We start from the raw sequence: 22,062 nt of genomic DNA on the forward strand, positions 1-22,062 counted from the left end.
ATATTTTCCAAGATTATTCTAGCTATTGTCTTTATACCTCAGGGCCCACCTGATGTCCCCTTGTGAGTTCTTGTGAGTCTTTGTGAGCCTTGTGAGCCCAGCTCCAGGTGGGTCGCACTCTCTATGCTCAAGGACAGGGAATAATGATTTCAATATTATTTTCTAAATCACAACCCAGAAAAATCTCTTCACAAAAATGGAAGAGAAATAAAATTTTTGTTATTGAAAAAGCATTATACCAGAATGTGACACATCACAGGCAATACACTAGAGATTGCAAAGACAGAAAGAAATCTTATCCTTGTCATATCTGTGTGAATACAACTCATTACGTTCATGTTTAAGATAAAATTGTTAATTTTCCAGTGTCTTTATGGCAGGATACCTGAAGTTATGCTAATCTTTTTTCAGGAAACAGGAAGGTAGGGGAGAATCACCTGAAGTTATATTTCAAAGAGATGACTGCCAGATCTTGGAGACCGTTTAGGTTTACATACTTTTCAAAGAGACGAAAGAATTTACAATCACAAGTTATTGAAAGTCTGTTCTGAAAGAACAGGGGAGGAGGACAGCCTCTTCCATGATTCTCGACAGAAGAACCAAAACCTTTTATTTTCGATTTCTATATTTCCTTACACTGCTGTAACACAAATACCACAGGTGGATGGCCTTAAAGAACAGACATTTATTTTCTCACAGTTCAGGAAACTAGAAGTCCAAATTCAGGGCGTGGCTCTAGAGGCAGGTCCTCCTTTGTCTATTTCAGCTTCCGTTGTTGTTTTTGTTCTTAGTCGCCCTCAAGTCTATTTCAAATTATGGCGACCCCGACACCGACCATGTGTACAGAGTAGAACTGCTCCATAGGGTTTTCCAGGCCGTGACCTTTCAGAAGCAGATGGCCGGGACTTATTTCCGAGGCATCTTGAGTAGGTTTAGACTGCAATATTTCAGTTAGTAGTCCAAAGCTTAACCATTTATGGCACCCAGAGACTCCTATTTCAGCTTCTTGTAGTTGGGAATCTTTGGAGTTCTTTGGTTTGTGGACGATCCCCGCATAGCGACTATCTTCCCCTCTTTGTGTGTGCATCTGTGTCTAATCTTCTCTTTTTATAAATCAGGAGTGATTAGGTTTAGGACACAACCCTTACGCTGATATGGCACCATTAACCTAACAATGAAAACCCAATTTTCAAATAGAATTACATCCATGGGCACATAGGGGTTAGGATTACAACACATATTTTGGCAGGACACAATTCAGTTCATAATGTGGTAAGAAGAATTGCTGTGGTAACTCTTAATGGAGCCCTGATGGTGAAGTGGTTAAGAGCTTGGCTGCTAATCGAAAGGTCAGCAGTTTGAATCCGCCAGCCACTCCTTGGAAACCCTATGGGGCAGCCCTACTCCATCCTACAACGTGGCTGTGAGTCAAAATTGATGCCATGGCAGTGGGTTTTGGTTTGGTTATGGTAACATATGCGATGAGAATGCAGGAAAACATTTTGGCTGGTTCCTTTTGCAGGCTGAGAAGTGTTTTTCACTCACCTCTAAGATTTCCTTGAGCCCTGCTGATTTTGCTTGGCTTGGGTTTGGTTTTTTTTTTTTTTTGGTTCTGGACCACCAGGGTGATGATAAAGGAAATTGCCCTTAGGGCATGTCCAAGGAAGTGGGATTGGCAAGAATTATCTTCTGAATTCCAAATATAGGAAACCACATCATCAGTGTTCACGGTCCAAGAATAGATGCAATAACTAAGTCCGTATTTAACTCTGTTCAAGTGATCTTGCCATGAACCATTCCACTTCAATTTCCTCCCATTGAAAAGTATCACAACAGAAGACATTAACACTCTGCAGAAGCTAAAACTTCCTCTCAAGTGTCTTACTTGAATACTTGCGTTCTTTTAGCCCAAAAAGTGACGTGCAGGGTTCTCACCTGCTACCAAACTTAGCCATATATTCTGGGAGACCAAAGTCTAACTTCAAAACAAAAACCAAAAGCTAAAGAAAGAAAGAAAAAAAAAACAAAAACAAAAAACGCTAGTCTCATCCAGAGACTTTGGGGGAGGGCAGAGGTGCATACCAATACTCTCAGCCCCATGGACAGAAGATTAAATGGCTCAAGGAGAAAAAGTGCCATTCTAAGTGGAGAAGAAAACAGCTATTGTCTAAGACTTAAATAAAAAATACTGTATAAACAGCTAACAGCTGTTTTTCAGCCTTTGCTTCTCAGAGCAAAAGCAATAAAAGAAAAGACACTCTTTCAAATGTGGTTTTTGTTCAGAGCTCAGTTTTTCTACAACCAATTTCCAGATCAAAAATGGGCCCTTTTTAGTATAGTTTTGCTTTGAAAAACAGAGAAAACTACAAAGTTCAGTAGATCACCACAGACACAGATGGAGGCCTAGCCAGGCTTCACTATACCAGGGAAAGGTTTATAAACAACAGAGATGATTTTAGTGTTAAAAAACAGAATCCAGTATGCTCAGATCCCTCCACAATAAGTGGATGTTGAAAGGAAAAAAAACATTAACTTTACATGCAGAAGGAGGAAACAAGGAGCATCTCTTGGCAATATGGTTGTTTGATTTCAGCACCCTTGACAACAACCGTTATTAAGAGGAGTATCTAACAGGCCATTCATTGTCCACATAAAAAAGCCACCTGATAAGACTAAGAGTACTCTAATAAGCACCCATCTTATAAATAAGGAAATTATAGGGGGCTTTCAAAAGGGACATTCATATGAAAAATTACTAGGTAAGTCCTGTAATTACGAAGCCAAAGGAATAAATTAACAGTGAGGCCCTTTTTATAAAAAGACACTCAGGAATGGGCACTAACTTACTCCATTGCAGTGCCCTGTCCAAGCTGTTTACTCCACCCTCAATACCAACTTCAGTCCCTTAAAGAAACCCTTACACTCACTTCAGGTACCAGTGTTTCACCCATCTCTGACTTTTTAAATACGTATATACAGAATATATATGTTATTGTTGTTGTGTGTCCTTGAGTAAATTCTGACTCGTAGTGACCTTATAGGACAGAGTAGAACTGCCCCATAGGGTTTCCAAGGCTGTAATCTTTACTGAAGCAGGTTCCCAGGTCTTTCTCCCTGTGAGCGATTGATGGGTTTGAATCACAGATGTTTCCATTAATAGCCGAGCTTTTAACCACTGTGCCACCAGGGCTCCATGGAAAATATATAGAATAAATGTGGAATATTTCATGTATGTATTTATGTGTATATATGGGGCCCTGGTGGTGCAGTAATTAAGCGCTCAGCTGAGAGCCAAAAGGTAGGCAGTTTGAATCCACCAGCCCCTCCTTGAGGTCACTAGGAGTCTGAATCAACTTGATGGCAACCGATTTTGGTATATGTATATATATGTTGCTGATGTGTAGCATCGTGGAGGTGATTCTGACTCACAGCGACCCAATGTGACAGAGTAGAACTGTCCCATAGGGTTTCCCAGGCTGTATCTTTACAAGAACAGATCACCAGGTCTTTCTCTTGTGCAGCTACTGGGTGGGCTTGAATCATCAACTTTTCAGCTAGCAGCCAAGGGCTTACTCATCGCGCCACTTTGAAATGTTCTCTAATTGTTTCCTATGTATTTGTCTATCTTTCTTAAAATTTAGAAGTGTGGTTCAGATTTCCTTCTGCCGTGCATATCTTGCTGCTGTGCCCATAGCCTTCAACATCATGAACACATGACATCCACTCCCAGCACCAATGTTATGGCAGAGTCAATCCTCTGAAGGCCTTCCTGCTACGTACAGTTCTACTAGATCCTGGACACAATGTGGTTCTTAATGCACTGCTGGGTTTGCAGCTAGCAAAGGAACTCTCCGAAGCCTAAGCAAAGAAACAGGAGCAGTGAGCTGAAATCCAAGCAGGAGGTGGAAAGTGCAGGGCAAACTCTAGCACTAAGCCCTGGGCCTGTCACAAGGTATAAAAGTCAAACATGAGTCTCCCCCTTTAAACCCTGACCCTCGAAGGGGGCTAAACCAATCCCCTGCGTCCTGAAGAAGCAAAGGAAAATCACTCCTTCTGGAGTAAATAACTAGAATTTAGGCCCCCAAAGCTCCGACAGATGAAGCAAAATGAGTTTAGAAGCAAAAATCACCAAACTACAAGAAAATAAGCCACCATATGTAAGAGATAACAGAAACAAGAAGTAATAAATTTATACTCCCAGGACTTCGGACACTGGAATTGTCAAATGTGAAATATTATATATGAAACATTTAAAGAAATCCAAGCTGGAATGATAAATGTGTGCAAGTATCAAGAGACTATCAAATATAAACAGGCAGATTTGAAAGAGCCAAGTAAAACATTTATAAATTTAAAATATAATTATTGAAATTAAAAACTTGATGACTAAATTAAACAGTAAATAAGACACCTTTGAAAAGAGAATTCATTAACTAATATTTCTGAGAAAATTACCCAGAATACAGCATAGACAGACAGAAAGATAGAAAATATGAAAAAGGGGTTAAGACATAGAGGATAGAATGGGAAGGTTTAAAATACTTGTTACATGAATCCCAGAAAACACTAAGAGAATAAGTGAAAAGGCAATACTGAAAAAGATAATGGGTGAGAATTTTCAGAACTGACTATGAATCCACAGATACAGAAAGCACAACATATACCAGGAAGGTAATTTTTTTTAAATCTACAACCAGACACATTGTAATAAAACTGCAGAACACAAAACTCAAAAAGAAGATCTGAAACGTAAAAAGTAGAAAAAGGCAGATTACCTGCAAAGAAACAGCTATTAGATTGTCATAAACCAAACCAAACCCATTGCCATCAAGTGATTCTGACTCAAAGTGAACCTACAGGAGGACAGAGTAGAACTGCTCCACAAGATTTCCAAGAAGCAGCTGGTGGACTTGAACTGCCGACTTTTTCATTAGCACCAAACACTTAACCACTGCACCACCACAGCTCCATAAGACACCTTTGTACAGCAACAGAAACCAGAAAACTATGGAATAATATCTTCAAAGTGATATGAGAAAATAACAGAATTGCATGTTTGCAGTAAACTACTTTTAAGAATATATGTGGAATGAAGAATTTTCATATAAACTTTCTATATAAACAATAAAATGAATAATAGGGGTGTTATACTTGAGCTTTCTGGGCATTTTACCAGGAAAATTTTTTTTTGTTAAAAAAAAAAAAAAAAAACTTTAAGTATGAAGTAACATTTATTTAGTAGAGTGACAAAGGGTTTTTCGCGCCCCCTGACTCTCTGGGAATTCAGGAAACAATTGAGTTATTGGGTGGTTTGAAATGTCATAGAGCAGCCATCACAATGTGCTTCCCACTCTCAATTACTTAAAGCCTCATCTGATTTTGAGGCTATTCTTGAGAACTAAAATGTTTTTCTATTATATATTGTGTGGTTTCCATGTGCTCAGTATGACTAATGCATTAAAAAAAAAATGCATTAGTCACAAGTTATAATACGAGAGACTCTAGAAAAGGCTGTCTTGGTCTCTGTAACTACCTTGCTTCCAACATTTTAGTTCCCCACTCCAATCAATTACTCCCCCTTCTTGCCCACATCTCTGAGACCCATTCTATTCCTGGTAGGAACTTGCTGCTTCTTGAAGCCTTTAGTTCAGTAAAAGTCTCCATCCTCTTTGTTTTCCTCTGGTTTTCTCATCTTTTATCCCATAATGTCTTGTCTATCAATGAGAAAATGTGTGAGCCCTAGGCATCTAAGACACCAAGTGATGACCAACAGTGATTATACACAACAGTGATTATACTCAATTATACACAAGGGTTAAACCTATATAAAAGTTATGCAGCTATAGAGCTAAGAATTGAAAGATAATTTAAAATGTTCTAACTTGCTAGCAGATTTACAGTGAAAGTGGTTTTATACTGCTTTTGTTACTTCCATGATTCTTGCATGTTTTTCTATTTAAAATGGTGGACTAAAAAGATATGGCGAATGTATCATTTAGGGTTCAACCAGGAGACAGAAACCACACATCAATGTGAACAGGAAAAGTTAACTATAAAACCTTGAGTCAGGAGGAATTCCAGGAGCCCTGGTGGCGCAATGGTTAAAGTGCTCAGATGCTAACTGTAAGGGCCAGCAGTTCAAACCTACCAGCGGCTCTGTGGGAGAAAGATGTGGCAATCTGCTTCCGTAAAGATTACAGCCTTGGAAACCCTGTGGAGCAGTTCTACTCTGTCCTATAGGGTAGTTATGAGTCAGAATCAACTCACTGGCAATGGGTTTTTCGGGATAAGAAAGGAAGGACTAGTAAGATGTAAAAGGAATTCTAAAGAATGGAGGAAACCCTGGTGGTGTAGTGGTTAAGTGCTATGGCTGCTAGCCAAAAGGTTGGTAGTTCAAATCCACCAGGTGTTACTTGGAAGCTATATGGGGCAGTTCTACTCTGTCCTATAGGGTCACTATGAGTCGGAATCAACTCAACAGCAGTAGGTTTGTTTTGTTTTGTTTTTTTTTTTTGGTTTTTAAAGAACAGAGGAACAGCACATCTAGAAGCAGCTAACCCTCTTAGGGCTAAGATGGTGCATCCAAGGAAAAGGCTACCTCCTCCCAAGGGCTGAGATGCAGAGCTTGTTAGAGAGGGTGCAGCCATGGCTCACTGGATGGCAGAGAAGTTTATGAGGTGCCGAACTGGGGCAACTTGCAGGAAATCCACTGGAATGTTGGGAAAGCCATTCACAGGCAGGTACCTCACTTTTGGCACTTCATGGCAAAACCACCTGGAGAGCTTCTGGTAGAAGCCATTCATGAATAGGCTCTAGGGGAAGCTGCCTACAGAAAGCTACCACATGCTGCCAGCCACCCAGCACTGCAGAAAATCTGTGCATACTGCAGGAGCCTGACAAAACAAGAACATGGAAGCAGGAAGAGAGCCCCTTCCTTTCACAGTGTCCCTCCAGCACCTTGTACAGCAGAGGTTAGTACCATACCTGCTGCAAAGGAGAACTGCTTAAAGGGTCCAGGTCCATTGTTGTTGTTGTTTGTTGTTAGGTGCCATCGAGTCAGTTCCGACTCATAGCGACGCTATGCACAACAGAACGAAACACTGCCCGGTCCTGAGCCATCCTAACAATAGTAGCTATGCTTGAGCTCATTGTTGCAGCCACTGTGTCAATCCACCTCATTGAGGGTCTTCCTCTTTTCCGCTGACCCTGTACTCTGCCAGGCATGATGTCCTTCTCCAGAGACTGATCCCTCCTGACAACATGTCCAAAGTATGTAAGACGCAGTCTCGCCATCCTTGCTTCTAAGGAGCATTCTGGTTGTACTTCTTCTAAGGCAGATTTTTTTGTTCTTTTGGCGGTCCATGGTGTATTCAATATTCTTCGCCAACACCACAATTCAAAGGCATCAATTCTTCTTCCATCTTCCATATTCATTGTCCAGCATTGGTCAGACACACCTTAGTCTTCAAGGTGACATCTTTGCTTTTCAAAACTTTAAAGAGGTCCTTTGCAGCAGATTTACGTAATGCAATGCATCTTTTGATTTCTTGACTGCTGCTTCCATGGCTGTTGATTGTGGATCCAAGTAAAATGAAATCCTTGACAACTTCAGTCTTTTCTTCGTTTATCATGCTGTTGCTCATTGGTCCAGTTGTGAGGATTTTTGTTTTCTTTATGTTGAGGTGCAATCCAAACTGAAGGCTGTGGTCTTTGATCTTCATCAGTAAGTGCTTCAAATCCTCTTCACTTTCAGCAAGTAAGGTTGTGCCATCTGCATAACGCAGGTTGTTAATGAGTCTTCCTCTAATCCTGATGCCCCGTTCTTCTTCATATAGTCCAGCTTCTCAGATTATTTGTTCAGCATACAGATTGAATAGGTATGGGGAAAGAATACAACCCTGACGCACACCTTTCCTGACTTTAAACCAATCAGTATCCCCTTGTTCTGTCCAAACAACTGCCTCTTGATCTATGTAAAGGTTCCTCATGAGCACATTCAAGTGTTCTGAAATTCCCATTCTTTGCAATGTTATCCATAGTTTGTTATGACCTACACAGTCGAATGCCTTTGCATAGTCAGTAAAACACAGGTAAACATCCTTCTGGTATTCTCTGCTTTCAGCCAGGATCCATCTGACATCAGCAATGATATCCCTGGTTGCACGTTCTCTTCTGAAACTGGCCTAAATTTCTGGCAGTTCCCTGTCAATATACTGCTGCAGCCGTTTTTGAATGATCTTCAGCAAAATTTTGCTTGCTTTTGATATTAATGATAAATTGTTCTATAATTTCCACATTTGGTTGGATCACCTTTCTTGGGAATAGGCATAAATATGGATCTCTTCCAATCAGTTGGCCAGGAAGCTGTCTTCCATACTTCTTGGCATAGATGAGTGAGCACCTCCAGTGCTGCATCTGTTTGTTGAAACATCTCAATTGATATTCCATCAATTTCTGGAGCCTTGTTTTTCGCCAATGCCTTCAGAGCAGCTTGGACTTCTTCCTCCAGTACCATCGGTTCCTGATCATACGCCACCTCTTGAAATGGTTGAACATTGACTAATTCTTTTTGGTATAATGACTCTGTGTATTCCTTCCATCTTCTTTTGATGCTTCCTGCGTCATTTAATATTTTCACCACGGAATCTTTCACTATTGCAACTCGGGACTTGAATTTTTACTTCAATTGTTTTAGCTTGAGAAACGTCGAGCGTGTTCTTCCCTTTTGGTTTTCCATCTCCAGCTCTTTGCACATGTCATTATAATACTTTACTTTGTCCTCTTGAGACAGCCTTTGAAATCTTCCGTTCAGTTCTTTTACTTCATCAATTCTTCCTTATGCTTTAGCTCCTCGATGCTCAAGAGCAAGTTTCAGAGTCTCCTCTGACATCCATCTTGGTCTTTTCTTTCTTTCCTGTCTTTTCAGTGACCTCTTGCTTTCTTCATGGATGATGTCCTTGATGTCATTCCACAACTCGTCTGGTCTTCGGTCACTAGTGTTCAATGCGTCAAATCTGTTCTTCAGATGGTCTCTAAATTCCGGTGGGATATACTCAAGGTCATACTTTGGCTCTCATGGACTTGCTCTGATTTTCTTCAGTTTCAGCTTGAACTTGCACATGAGCAATTGATGGTCTGTTCCACAGTTGGCTCCTGGCCTTGTTCTCACTGATGATATTCGGCTTTTCCATCGTCTCCTTGCACAGGTGTAGTCAATTTGATTTCTGTGTGTCCCATCTGGTGAGGTCCATGTGTATAGTCGCCGTTTATGTTGGTGAAAGAAGGTATTTACAATGAAGAAGTCGTTGGTCTCGCAAAATTCTATCATTCAATCTCCGGCGTTGTTTCTATTACCAAGGCCATATTTTCCAACTACTGATCCTTCTTCTTTGTTTGCAACTTTCACATTCCAATCTGATGTAGTGCTGGAAGATGAGCCCCCCACGTTGCAAGGCACTCAAAAGATGACTGGGGAAGAGCTGCCTCCTCAAAGTAGAGTCGACCTTAATGACGTGGATGGAGCAAAGCTTTTTCGGGCCCTTCATTTGCTGATGTGGCTTGATTCAAAATGAAAAGAAACAGCTGCAAACATCCAGGTCCATTACTGCAGAGCAAATAATGAAGGGTGAATTTGGAGCTGAGAGGCAACAAACTGGTAACTTTCACAGTAAGTTCAGCTGATAGCTGGGGACTTGGGCCATTTACATTTTTACGCAAATAATGTGTGTGTTATACATCTTTGCCAACCATGAAACCCCCGCCCCTTGCTATTTTAGTAGGCAAGCTATGCCTAGTTTTAAATGTGTGGGTGCATTATTTCTGAAAAATATGGTACATATTCACTATACATGGCCCAAGTTAAGTAGCTTCCTTGTGTGTAAAGGCAGACTGGTACAGATGGGCCATCCCAGGCTTATGATTTGAAACATGTATCTAAAACAATATAAATATGTTTTTTAGATATGTTGAGGAGAATAATGAGAATACTATAAAAATGTTTAGTAGTTAAATAAATGCTAATATGGTGGCTTCAGCATACACTTTGACAACGTACTGATCAAGATCATGGACTCTGAGACATTTACTAATCATGTAACCTTGGGCAAATTATGTCACCTCTCTGTGCTTCAATTTGTCCATCTATAAAGTGGGGATAATAATATTACCTACTTCAGAGGATTATTGGGAAGATTAAACGAGAACATATCCTGAAAAGTGGCCATTTGAATCTACCCAGAACTGCCTCTGAAGAAAGGCCTGGCAATCTACTCCCCCAAAATTAGCCACTGAAAACCCTATGGTGCACAGTTTTATTCTGACACACATACAGTCCCTATGCGTTGGAACTGACTCGACAACTACTGGTTTTATATATATATACATGCACACTTTGGTTACATAATATGCCACATAGCAAACATTCTAAATGTTAGGAATTATTATTAGTATCTGAGAACAGTAATACCCAGACCTATGTATGCCCAGACCCGTTTCAAGTCTCTTACAATCTCTCCTCTGCTCTTTCCTTAGAATGTTGACCTTTCTCATAAATACTGCTCCTAAGGGGCATCTGGGCAGGTGGCAGCCCCTGAATTATGCTATTATAGTGCATCAGTCTACTTGGTCATGCAGAACGCCCAGCCTGCTGTTCTATCACTGACACTGGACAAAAAGGCTGAAATCCAAAACAAGTGAACTGGCCCCCACATGACTGATCCAAACAGATAGGGGCCTGGCAGTACCAGTGGAAGGGCTTGAAAAGAAAAACAGCCAAAAAACAACCCACAAGCTTGTCTTTGTCGCAGCTGACCCAGCTCGCAGCCAGACTTGGAAACAGAGTGGCTTTATGAGAAAATGCCTTTCTTTCCATGCAGTAATTGAATCCAGTTGTGGATTGAGGTTGTTCACTAATGGGATTTAAGAAAGGTTTGCCTTTTAGACACGTCCACTCCAGCTGAACAATGTTTTATTTCTGTTGAATTCTAGTAAGGCAGGGTGCTAAGGCATCCATGGATAGTATAATCCTTTGGAATCTGACTCTCACACTCACTCTAGGGATACGCTGAGAATTCCTCGTGCTCTTTAAAAACTAAGCCTCTTGGCAAGGTCCAAGACAGCCCATGTGGGTACTGAATTCTGTTTCACGGAAAATAGCATTTGAGGGAGTTTTAGGGTGGCTAAATTTTCAAAACCCTTTAAGTTGACTTCAACCTAATTCCTATTCAAAGGGGCTCTCCTTGGCTTACCATCTTTCTCCATAGCACCGCTAAAGGGGTCGTGGCTAGGACAGGATGTTTCAGAGTCAAATTTGGTTGTGTCTTATCCCGTGGCTGTTGCTGCCTGCTGACAGCATGCTTAGCACTGTTAATGAAATGAAACAGTCCCTATTCTAGCAACTGCCATTCATGTCAGGACAGCAAGTCTTACACCATCCAGCTGGAGTTCTGCCTCAGTGATCTTGAGAGCACAAAGTCAAAGCCTTTACCAGAAGCTCTTCAGTAAATCATGCTCTAAAAAAAAAAAAAATTAATTGCTTTGGTGGTCGTGAAATGATGAAATGATCCACGTGGGAAGTACAGCTCCTATATTAGAAAGAGCAAAGTTTGCTTCATATACGTAAAAGCAAAATAATGTACTGGGCATCCACATGTGCACAGGACTGTGGCTTAGAGTGTGTGCACAGCCTCCCTAGCCCCAGGCCACTTACGATCTTCATTTTTCCAGCACATCTGTGGGAGGGGTCTTTCCATCCCTATAGGTCAGGGTGCTGGGCAGGCAATAGATGGCACATTCAAACACAAACCTCATCCCCCCATTGCTCTCGAGTCGATTTCAACTCATAGCAACCCTATAAAAAAAAACCATAGGACGGGGTAGAACTGCCCTATAGAGTTTCCAAGGAGTGGCAGGTGGATTTAAACAGCTGACATTCTGATTAGCAGCTGTAGCTCTCAACCATTGTGCCACCAGAGCTCAGGGCAGAGTTCAATAAAGGGACTGTTTCAAAGATGTGTGCAGGGTGTGGGATGCCACAGCAATGGCACAGTGGTGTGTGGCTAGCAACAGTGGGGCACAGGGCCACCCCTAGCCTGATGGGTGAAAGGAGCTGACAGTTACTGGATCTGGAGGGACAGAGCACCTAACAGGAGCTGTGGCCCAGCCTACTAGGGCAACCCACAGTAAGGAGCAAGGGCATCAGTGGCTCTACCATGCCCGACCTCTGTTCTTCTGCTGGGGCTCCCCACTGACTCCACTAGAGGCCTGAGGGCAAAGGTGCCTGTGATGGCTCCATGAAGGACAGCATTTTGGGGCATGAAGAGGGCAGAGAATGGATCTGGAAGAGCCAGTGGGAGACAACCAATGCACACAGCAAACTTGGGAGTTTCTAGAAGGCAGGAACTAGGTTTTACTTACCTTATATTTCAGGGCCTGGTACATAATGGAGCCCTGATGGCATAGTGGTGAAGAGCTCAGCTGCTAACCAAAAGGTCAGCAGTTCAAATCCACCAGCTCCCGCTTGGAAACCCTGTGGGGCAGTTCTTCTTTATCCTATAGGGTCACTATGAGTCAGAATTGACTGGATGGCAATGGATTAGTTTTGGTTTTTGGTATACAATACATCCATTTTTTTTTTTTCTGTATAAAAGTATGAAAGAAAGAATGAATGAGTGTGTACATACACACATGGAAAAAAAATTTTTTTTCTCACTAGAAAATTTAAGCATTATCCGATTCCCCTTAGTTTTTATTGCTCCTTTGGAAACCTCCTTTATTCCTGGCCAGTGTTCAACCAATCTCTCAATGCAGGCGACTCATTTTTAAAGCTTCAGCCTAGACTTGTCTGTGAGTGCTAGGCTCATATTTTCAATTTTCTCCTGTCATCTCCACCTGCACATCCTACTGGCATCTTAAACTCAGCATGTCTGAAAGGGAACTCATACCTTCTTTCAAACTTGTGCTGTCCTTATGTTCTCCCTATCTCTGCACATGGTACCACCACTCTCCTCCTTGCCCAGAGTGGAAATCCTGGCACCATCTTTGTTTCTAGATCCATGCCAACCTTGCACTTTTGTCTCTGCAGTATCCTGTCCATCTGTGAGGTTTTTTCCCACTCTTTCTGCCACTCTCCTGATGCTAACACCAACTTCCCTCCCACTTCAACCTGGGAGATGGTAGTAGAACTCTTGCAGGTTTCCCTGCCTCCAGTCTCTCTATTTTTATTCTATTTCATGCATGGTTGATCATTTTTTCCACCTAAAACACAGTTGTGATTCACCTAATCAAAAATCTTCATGAGCTGCCCTCTATTTGAGAGCAAAGTCTAAACTTCCTAGCCCTCCCTGAATTGGCCTTGGCCACCCTCCTAGGCACCACCTACCCTTTGCTCTCAGGCCAAATAGATGAACTGTCTGTCCTTGGCATACATCCCATGCTTCCCTCCTTACCTCAAATCACGTGCTTCGTAGTCTTCTAAAAGACCTGTTTTCTTCTTGTTAAGATATGAGTAAAAAAGTAAGAGATACCGACTCAAGAGAAGACTGCCAAATTCCATAAATTGGAGTTGCCCATATCTCATTTCCTATACCAAACAGAAAATGAATCCCAAATTGTTCTTATCTGATAGGGTCACAAACAGGGCTTTGTTTGCTCATGGAATTCACCAGCTTGGGGTGGAACTCTCACCTTCTGAGAACTCGGGCATGTGCTTGGTGACTCACTTGCCGGAGGAAAACATCGCATTTCCTGCTCCTCGTTTTTGTAACACAGCAAAAGTTCTCCGGTGACAGAACAGATGGTAACAAAATGACTTCAGACTTGGAATCCTGTGAGTGAGATATTCAGGAAGTCACGCAGTGCTAAAGACCGGGATGCAAAAACTGAAAGGAAGGACTTCATCCCTTAGAGATAGAGGATAAGCTGTGAGAGGCTTCACTGGGAGCTTATGGCTTGTGTGTTTCAGTGCCCAAGCCCTTGACCACCCCAGGATGGTATCAGAATCCTTGTGAGAAGTTCCCATGCCTCACCAGCCCAGTCATGCCAAAAGGGAAGGATTCTTTTGGAAAACCTAGGTGTCAGATCCTTTAATCCATTTCAAAAGACCGAAGTAATATATCTGTCTCTACAATATCTGAAATTTTAGATTCTTCTTTTGGATCCCATCCTCATTGAGTGCTACTTCTGTCCTCAAGGCAATTGAGAAGTTCAAAAGTGGCTGAAGCTACATCTTCTTAGCTCCAGAAGCACTTTGAGCATTAAAAGGCCTCCAGAACTCAACTGAACCTGTGTTTAGGGAATTTCGCTGTTCCTTAGTAGAGAAAGGCAGCCTGGTATATACAACCTGCACTTGAATCACACTCTGGGAGCTACTGATCGTGTCACTCTGGAAAGATTATATAACCTCCCCAACCTCTGTCTCCTCATCTGTAATGTAGGAGTATTATGATTACTTTGCAGAGTTGTTGTAAAAAATAATTAAAAAATAATAATATATAAAGGGCCTAGCTAAGGACCTGGCACTGAAAAGCCTCTCGATAAACGCAAATTATTTTCAAACATTGTAAATTTGGGTGAAAAGAAAGACCAAGTTGTCCTCCAGTAAGGATCCTTTTTATCTTTACAAGGTACATGAGAGATTTTTATTTAAAGAAAACAAACAAAAAACTAGCCCAGTAGTATTAGACAAGCCCTTCAGATTTGGGTCTTGGGAAGGGACACTTGGAGTTGATCTGCTTTAACATTCTTGCTGATTTAAGATTCTTACCTATTTCATATTCTTTTCAGTCACTCCTTAGGTATGACTCTGGCAATGATTATACCTAAAATCAAAATCTTCATGTAATATATTTTGACATTTCCCCCTGCTGTGCTCAAGGAGCATTTTCACTATCTTCCTGAGATAGATGTTCCTAGGATAGTCCCACTATTTCCAGAACGGTGCTGGATTAGACTTCACCCACAACTCCAGCACTGCAGCCCATGGCCCAGACCTGGCCAATCAAAACATCGTATTCTCTGGCCACAGCCATGGGCTCAGAGATGGGCATGTGGCCTAAGCCAATGCAATCAGAGAGCCACTCAGGAATTTTTGTGGAAGCTTCCTTCCCTGCAGGACACAAATCTGAGAGGTTGAAGCTGCTGCAGCCAGTTGTTATCACATAACACCTGGTAGAAGCTGGCAGGAAGGAAGGCAAAGCTGAGCAATGGAGAGAAGGTTCAAATCCCCAAAACAAAATGGAATGTGAGTATAGGAGGAAAAAATACCAGAGCTGAAATGGTGGAAGGAGCAAAGGATGAAGAAATTAGAGGGTGAAAGAGGAGAAAGAAAAGGGGTGTCTACAGAGGGAAGAGGTGGATTAAACAGGTGAACAAGAGAAAGAAGACAGAAGTTGGCCTTCTCTGAGGTCTAGCTCCTTCTATTCCACTAGCCCTTCCTCCATGTCCTCCCCCATCACAGAAATTAAGTTACTAGCCACTAAAAGGAGCCCTGGTGGTGCAGTGGTTAAGAGCTTGACTGCTAACCAAAAGGTCAGCAATTCCAATCCACCAGCTGCTCCTTGGAAACCCCATGGGGCAGTTATACTCTGTCCTACAGGGTTACTGTGAGTTGGAATTGACGCAATAATAACGTGTTTTTTGGTTAGCCATTAAAAATATGCTACCCCCCAGTATAGCATCCTTTTTGGAATTTATTCCAAGGAAATTATAAAGAATATGCACAAATATTTATGTGCAAGGGTGTTCGTTTCACCTTATTTAAAATAACAGAGTGCTGTAAACAATATAAATGTCCCACAGTATGTGGACACAATATTAATCCATTTTGTTTGTACATATATTTATTTCACACGCTCACCCAATCTGAGAGGAAATACACAAAAAGTTAACTAACAGTAGCTGATTGGTGGTGAGGTTATGGGAGATTTTTAGTAATTATTTTCTTACCTGTGTTCTAATTTATTCTATAAAGAACATGTTTTACTTGCAAAGTTAAAAAGGCAATAAAATAACCAGGTGCCAAGGCTTCAGCTGGTGCAGAGCTCAGCTTCTGCTGACCTGTTGCCAAGAGGCCTTCCCAAGAGAACCAGGTGGGATGTCTACCCCACCCCATGCCCCAGGCAGAGGCACCACCTGTGGCCCTCCCTCAGGAGTAGCCTGGATCACAGCTTCTAGGGTCCAGTGATGACGCAAGAGCTGAGCTTGGGCCCAGATACCATCCTTCCACTGAAAAAGGGCACAGGGCACATGAGGCCTTTGCTGGCTGAATCAGCCCCTCGTATTTTCCTTCTGGGGAAAACAGGCCGTATCTTAAACAGCAGATGTAGAGAAAAGGCACCAGCCCTGGAACCAGGTGTGCTGGGGGTTCACTAGGATAGGGCAGTGAAGGTGTAGTGTCTCCTGAGTCCCTCCCTGGCTCATTAGCACCTCACACACTCCTGGGATCCAGATAACAAAGATGAAAAGCATCTTCACAAAGGTAATTGTGTCCCTGTGGGGGGAAGGCAGTTTTTGTTTTTTTTAAAGACATACAAGGCTTTTCTATTTTTTTCTTAAACACTCTTCTCAAACCCTCCTTTTCCAATAGATAGTAGATCTCTCAATGTCGTCTTAGGCAGATACATAATTTTCCAGTAGTTTTCAGGTGTTAAACTTCATTCCAGTTTAAAACATCAATTTCAAACTTGATCCTATTCTCATTTCTTCCCCTCCCCCCTCTCCCCAGTGCAAGCTTGGACATGGACCCTACCTGATTGGAGGTCTATTCCTATGAAACACACACCCCCACCTGCACTCTCTCCTTCCAGGACTGGTTGGTTCCTCCAGTGTGTTGGGCCGAAAGGCAGGGCAGGGAAGGGGGAAAGGATCTTATACTAATCAGCCACTGTTACAATCCTCTTTCTAGTGGTGGTTGCTGCTTCTCTGGCTGACTTGAACTAGCTTGTGTTACTCTCTCTGAGGCAAACATCCAGATTCTGGGTCTCCTGGGGGATAGATGTGAGTTCTTTAGGGGGCTCTGCAGGGCAGAGATACGGAAAATCCAGGCTCAATCCCTTCCATGCCCCTTGTCTTAGGCTGGGTTCTCTAGAGAAGCAAAACCAATGGAGCATATATGTACATATGTATATATAGAGAGAGATTTAGCTCAAGGAAAGGGCTCACACAGTTGTAGAGGCTGACAAGTTCCAAGTCTGTGGGTCAGGCGTCAGGCTTCTCCTGACTCACATAGCTGCAAAGGCTGACAAATCCAAGATCAGCAGGTAAGACGGCAAGTTGCTGGCTCATAGTCTGCAAAGACTGACAAATCCCAATACAGGCAGGCGATATGTATATATTGGATGCTGGCCACACCCCCGAGGAAACTCCCCTTTCAACTGGTTGGCTGATCACATCATGGAGGATGACTACATCATTACATAACTACCAAATTACATCATTACATAACTGCCAAACCACTGAGAATCATGGCCCAGCCAAGTTGACACACAACCTTAAATGTAACAGTCCACCACTTGTCAACTTGACACCTGTACAGATCTTCTTAAACCATACACAATCTTTAAGTAAAGTCAGTTACAAAGGCATACTTTTGCCTAATATGATACAACCAACATGTGTACAACCAAAAATCTTATATTTTGTAAGTAAAGAAAGCAAAAATATTTGATGCACACATACAAGGAAACAACACAATTACAACCCTTGTTTCTGCAACTGGTCACATGGTTGTAACTCGTATTTAGAACTACTTTCTTCCACCAACCATTCTATATTCCCTTTACCCTCAGCAAGCACCTCAGCTGGTCATGAACCTTTGCCTGGTGGGATGACCCAAACTTCCATTCCAAAAGGGTCTGGGCAGTTAATAGGCATGTCGAAACTGGTTCACTGTAGTTTTCCATTGACTTTAATCACAGGGCATGGTAGTACTAAGATGCCCTAAGGGATCTCCTATATTCAAGACTGTCATGGATAGAACTGTGTCCCCAAAAAATATATGTCAACTTGTCTAGGCCATAATTCCCAGTATTGTATGGTTGTCCTTCATTTTGTGATCTGATGTAATTATTCTATGTGTTGTAAATCCTAACCTCTATGATGTTAATGAGGCAGGATTAGAAGCAGTTGTGTTAATGAGGCAGGAGACAATCTATAGGGTTAGGTTGTAGAGTCAATCTCTTTTGAGATATAAAAGAGAAAAGTGAGTAGAGAAACATGAGGACCTTATTACCGCCAAGCAAGAAGAGCTAGGAGCAGAGTGCATCATTTGGATCTAAGGTCCCTGTGTTGAGAAGTTCCTAGACCTAGGGGAAAATTGATGACAAGGACCTTACCCCAGAGCTGACAGAGAAAGAAAGACTTCCCCTGGACTCATGCCCTGATTTTGGACTTCTAGCCTCCTAAACTGTGAGAGAATAAATTTCTGTTTTTTGAAATCATCCATTTGTGGTATTTCTGTTATAGCAGCACTAGATAACTAAGACACAGAGATACTCTTTTTTACTTCCAATATGTGACATCAATCCAATTTCCCCATGGTAGTCAGGGGCAATCACACCAGCCAATATGGTAACTCCCTTCTTTGCCTGTTGATCCAGAAGCATGAGGAACCCAAAGTGGCCAGGTAGCATTCATAACTTCCAGCTCAGTGGAATCCATGTTGTGTCTCTAGCTGGGAGTATTCCTCCCTTTGGAACTTAACATCTTTAGATCTGCAGAACATGGGATCACAGGGAAAGGAAGCAAAAATTTTATGAGTGGGTCACTAGGGGCAATAGTGAGTGGTGTCTCTCCCATATCCACACATTGATTCCTGAAACCATGACTCCTGGCTATGGCAGAAAGAGCACCATATATTGGACACAGGTTTAGAACATATACAGACTCCTGGAGAACATTGCCCCAATCCTGCAAAGTGTTGCCATCTAGCTGGCACTGTGTCTGTAGAAGCCCATTCCACCATTTTATCAAGCCAGCTATTTCAGGATGATGGGGAACATAATAAGACCAGAATTCCATAAGCATGGGCCCATTGTTGTATTTCTTTTGCTGTGAAGTAAATCCCTTGGCCCAAGACAATGCTATGTGGGATGCCATGATGGTGAATAATCACTCTGTGAGTCCACGGATGGTAGTTTGGCAGCGGCATTGCATTAAGAGAAGGCAAATCCATATCCAGAGTAAGTGTCTATCCCAGCAAGAACAAAATGCTTCCACGATGGAAGTGTTCTGATGTAATCAACCTGCCACCAGGTTGGTGGTTGATTGCTTCCAGGAATGGTGCCATATCGGGGACTCAGTGTTGGTCTCTGTTGCTGGTAGATTGAACATTCAGGAGTGGCTGTAGCCAAGTCAGCCTTGGTGAGTGGAAGTCCATGTTACTGAGCCTATGCATAACTTCAATCCTTGCCACCATGGCCGCTTTGTTCATGAGCCCATTGGGCAATGACAGGAGTGGCTGGGGAAAGAGGATGACTACATCATTACATTACTGCCAAACCATCAAGAATCATTGTCCAGCTAAGTTGACACAATGTTAAGCATCACACCTCTAAACTCCTATCACCAGCTGTACATGCTACAGACTCCGACTTGTAGTCCCCAGGGGAATTTGAGGGAAAACTGTCTCAGGAAGGGAATGGAACAAGCCCAACTACTCTCTAAGCAATATCCACTGCCACCCTTCTCTCTACCCCCCTTCTTTCTACAAAACTCTTCTCTACTCCTAATAATGCATGGATAAATCAGCAAACCTTTTTCCTAATCAGATGCCCAAATGGGTTACCAATTTGTACCCCAATCTTTGTGAATGATTTTCTTAGAATCCCCTTACTATGCAGTAGGGAGAAAGTCTAAAAAAGTCTAATCACCTCTATTTCTCATCCCCACAAGAAGGGGAGAGAATCACTTCTTCTCATGCCCACTGTACTCTAACGTCTCTAATGATCTCCTCAGTCTTATTAAGTAGAAGACGGAGGTTTGTGGCAATAGTGTCACATCTGTCACTTCTTAGGAATCTTTGGTTCTCTGGCTCCTACAACTGCTGAATGAGTATTTCTCTATCCTCACTCTTGGGTCCTAGTGGCCAATTCTAGGGCAACAAGAAGAGTCTCACACAATATTGATTTTACATGTTTAAAGTAATTAAAGTTGCATTTCTAGAGCTCTTCATTCTTTTGTGTAAAGCCAGGTTATCCGGTATCATTTCCTTCTGCCTGAAAGACTTTCTTTAACATTTCCTAAAGTACAAGTTTGCTGGTGATGAATTATTTCAGCCTTTTTATGTCTGAAAAACTCTTTCAGAAAAAAATAGAATTCTAGGTTGACTTTTTTTTTTCTTTCAGTACTTTAAAGATTGTTGTTCCACCATCTTCTCATTTGCATTACATTACTCTGCAGTAATCTTTATCTTTGTCTCTCTGTTCATTGCATCTTTTTTTAATAGGACTACTTTTAAGATTTTTCTCTTTATCACCGATTTTGAGCAATTTGATTATTATGTGCCCTAAAAAACAAAAAAACAGCCAAACCCATTGCCATTGAGTCAATTCTAACTCATAGCAACCCTATAGGACAGAGTAGAACCGCCCCATAGGATTTCCAAGGAGCAGCTGGTGGATTCGAACTGGTGACTTTTTCGTTAGCAGCCAAACTCTTAACCACTGTGCTACCTGGGCTTCATGATGTGTCCTAGTATAGTTGGGTCCTTTGAAGGCTTCCGTTAAGCATTGTTTGGAGGGACTGGAGCAGCCTTTAGCCTAGGACTAATTTGGCCCCACTACTGAAGCTATGGAAACCCTGGTAACGTAGTGGTTAAGTGCTACAGCTGCTAACCAAAAGGTTGGCAGTTCGAATTCGTCAGGTGTTCCTTGGAAACTCTATGGGGCAGTTCTACTCTGTCTTATAGGGTCGTTATGAGTTGGAATCGACTCATTGGCAGTGGGTTTGGTTTGGACTGAGGCTATGAATTGGAATTGACTCAATGGCAATGGGTTTTTCTTACTGAGGCAATGGAGTCGTGGTGGCACAGTGGTTAAAGCACTTGGCTACCAACTGAAAGGTCAGCAGTTTGAATCCACCCACCAGCTGCTCCATGCAAGAAAGATGTGGTAGCTTTGCAAACAGTGGGGCAGTTCTACTCCGTCCTATAGGGTTGGTATGAGTTGGAATTGACTCATCAAGAATTTTTTTTTTTAACTGAGGCAATGTTCCTTTGAGTACTGTAGTCAATACCCCATGAATTATAAGGTTTTTCAACTCTGGCCAGTGGAAACATACACTTTTCCCAGCTTTATATGAGCTCTAGGGATTGTTCCCTTTAATACTTTTGGGTGGTTCTTTCCTGGACCTCAGGTAGTTCCCTCACATGCATGTGCTGATCGATACTCAGTGGAAGACTCAAAGGGGATGCTCTGAAGATCTCCAGAGTTATCTCTGTGCATTTCTGCCCACTCCGGTACTCTGTTCTGTGGATTCTAGCTGCATTGGTCTCCTGGGACCCTATCTCCCTCCCCTTTATTCAGAGATACCACTGAGTGCCTACTGGATTCCTCTTCCCTGAAGTGTGATCTGGAAATTCTCTCCAGGCAGTAAGCTGGGGGCAATCATTTGTTCCACTATCTCAGGAACCACTGTTCTGGATTGCCTGTGGTTCAATGTCTGAAATTCATTTATTCAAATATTTTATCTGATTTTTTAATTGTTTGAGAACCCTGGTTTTAGTATCCATATTTTCGAATTCCTAGAATTACAGATATTAGATCTTAGGAGGGCTTTAGAGATCATCTAAGTCCAGAAATTTCCATCTGCCAGTGAAGAAGCTGAGGCAGGAAAAGGGACCTGCCTGAATTTGTAGCAGACCAAGAACTTGGCCAGGTTTCCTGACTTTAGCTGAAAGTTGTTTTGAAAGATGTGAGCTTCCAGGGGAAAGAAGAAGCTTGGGGAACTTGAAATCAAGACTCCTTTTCATCAGAGATTAAGTAGGTCAGTTGCTCTCTGAATCCCTCTATCTTCTTCATTTTAATATTTGCCAAGTTTTGTGCCTTCAGTGATTTCAGTCCCTTATTT

The sequence above is a fragment of the Elephas maximus genome, chromosome 1, assembly GCF_024166365.1.
Source record: "Elephas maximus indicus isolate mEleMax1 chromosome 1, mEleMax1 primary haplotype, whole genome shotgun sequence".
Lineage (NCBI taxonomy): Eukaryota > Metazoa > Chordata > Mammalia > Proboscidea > Elephantidae > Elephas > Elephas maximus.